The sequence below is a fragment of the Limulus polyphemus genome, unplaced genomic scaffold, assembly GCF_000517525.1.
Source record: "Limulus polyphemus unplaced genomic scaffold, Limulus_polyphemus-2.1.2 Scaffold2636, whole genome shotgun sequence".
NCBI classification, from domain to species: Eukaryota; Metazoa; Arthropoda; class Merostomata; order Xiphosura; family Limulidae; genus Limulus; species Limulus polyphemus.
Genome location: NW_013668246.1, coordinates 120,402 through 122,895, shown reverse-complemented (window position 1 = coordinate 122,895; position 2,494 = coordinate 120,402).

The window sequence follows — 2,494 nt, the reverse complement described above, 5'->3', positions numbered from 1 at the left end:
TGGTTTACAAAGACCCAGATAACGAGTAACTCTTTACTTTTCCTTGACGTGTTGGTTTACAAAGACCCAGATAACGAGTAACTCTTTACTTTTCCTTGACGTGTTGGTTTACAAAGACCCAGATAACGAGTAACTCTTTACTTTTCCTTGACGTGTTGGTTTACAAAGACCCAGATAACGAGTAACTCTTTACTTTTCCTTGATGTGTTGGTTCACAAAGACCCAGATAACGAGTAACTCTTTACCTTTCCTTGGCGTGTTAGTTCACCAAGACCCAGATAACGAGTAACTCTATATCTTTCCTTGACGTGTTGGTTCACAAAGACCCAGATAACGAGTAACTCGTTACCTTTCCTTGACATGTTGGTTCACAAAGACCCAGATAACGAGTAACTCGTTACCTTTCCTTGACGTGTTGGTTTACAAAGACCCAGATCCGCTCAAATAAAAAAAAATCGATGTATCATAAGGAGACTCACGTTGGCAGATGTCACAACTTTCATAAAACTGCTCACACGCTGTTAAACAAAAATAGTCAAGACATCACCATTTAGAGCTCAAATGCTATGCAGTGTCGAACATCTGGAAACTGGGCTAACATATCTAGAGTAGGATTTCTTTCAAAATGGTTACTCTAAAAAAATCGCAGAATTTCACAAGCTGTTAAACGATAATAGACAGGCTGTTATACCTTGTATAACAACTGGTAGAAACACTGAGTAATTACGAAGTTTGACGTCCGAGTCATTTTCAAAAGTGAATCGACTCTATGTAACTATTTAACAAAGGTTAAACCTCCGACAAGTCACAGATATGTTGTCTATGGATGTAATGAACGTGACATAAAACTTTGCTGTTGACACCCTAACTTTAGCCTAATGTACCACAGTAAATGAAACAAGGACCACAGACAAAGATAGAAACATAAAACTAAGAAATGATCGTTACAATTGTAAATGGATGTAACCCTCAACACGTAAAAGCCAGAACAATAGATAGGCTTAATTTAGAACTGTTTGGGATATGTTGAGTAAAACAAAAACTATATTGGATGTGATATCAGAATTTAACTTCAATATTTCATGTAAAAATGAATTATAATGTAATATTGTATGATATAAATTACTTCACATTGATACTGTTGATTTGTTACCTGAATATCAAAAAAATCATACTTAATTTGGTTATAGTACTTTTTTTTTTTCTTGCGTGTTGTATAATAATAGCTTATAGCCCGTCAAAAATAACGGGGCAAGTACTATCACCCCCACACCATAGCATGCCTTAACCTCACATTACACAGCCAACTGAAACAGATATATTTTGCGAAATCAAGTTTGAACAACAAAGAGGCAGAAAAGCTAAGTCGAGGCAGTCAAACATTGGTAACGTCCTTTGTGAGCCAATCAAAATTAAGATCATTCATGGCATGTTCGTAGAATAATTATTGGTAAAAGTCAGTTAGATTAACAACTAATATATAGAAAAAAGTGCCTTTTGGTTACAATGGTTTTTATATCATGTTGCATAGCAACAAAATTATAACCTAATATTGTTGTTAGTCTACGTACTGAAATTAAGTAATGAAATGTATAGACAACAAAACTGGGAAAATATTTGTTGATTTCTTGATTTTAGTCTCTGGTAATTAAAGAGGTTTGTCTTTTTTTTATTAAAAACGTTGATATAACAAAAAAATAGCTTAATTAAGAAACGATTTAAATTTAAAACTGAATCGATATTTTTACTTTCATGATAAGTTTTATGTACTTGGCTCTAGGCTAGGTGATCCCACACTACGTCTTTATTTTTAGGCTTAATATACTCACTCCACTTATAAGGTTTCACGGCACACACCTCCTGACACACACAGCCCCCTTGCACCCGTCACTAAAATCGTAATTGGTAGACAGTAATCGAACTATTCTATATGGATAAATGTATTCTGGTTTTTATGACTCCACTTATTTCGAGAAATCAAGCGTGATGTGACATACATTGGCTTTTATATACGTTAAATATTTCAAGTTTTCTTTATCCATCAATCAATTATTTCATTAATTTTTAAAAGTACGGGTAATGTTGCCTCGGTCGTTGATCGTTATAGTATTGTTCTTCGGCGATACCATAAGATATAAATAACGTAATATTGGCCAGTCACTACTCTTTTATCATTGAGGGGCATGTGCGCATACAGTCGCCATTGCTATGTGTTGAATTTTAAACTGGCAGACAATGTAAAGTGGCTGAGACTGACAGTCGTCCGTCTAAGTCACGACCTGAAAGAACGAAGAAAACACAGTGACATCTCGTTAACCGTAACTAAAGAGTCGAAGGCGGAAGGTATTAGATTCCACAAGTAAGTGAAACTTTTTTTCCAAAATATATTAAGTTACAGTAAGGAAAATCGTCGTGAACATGGTGGCAACATCGAACTGGCGTGGATGTTTATATCTAGTTTCAGGGTATATATATATATATATATATATATATG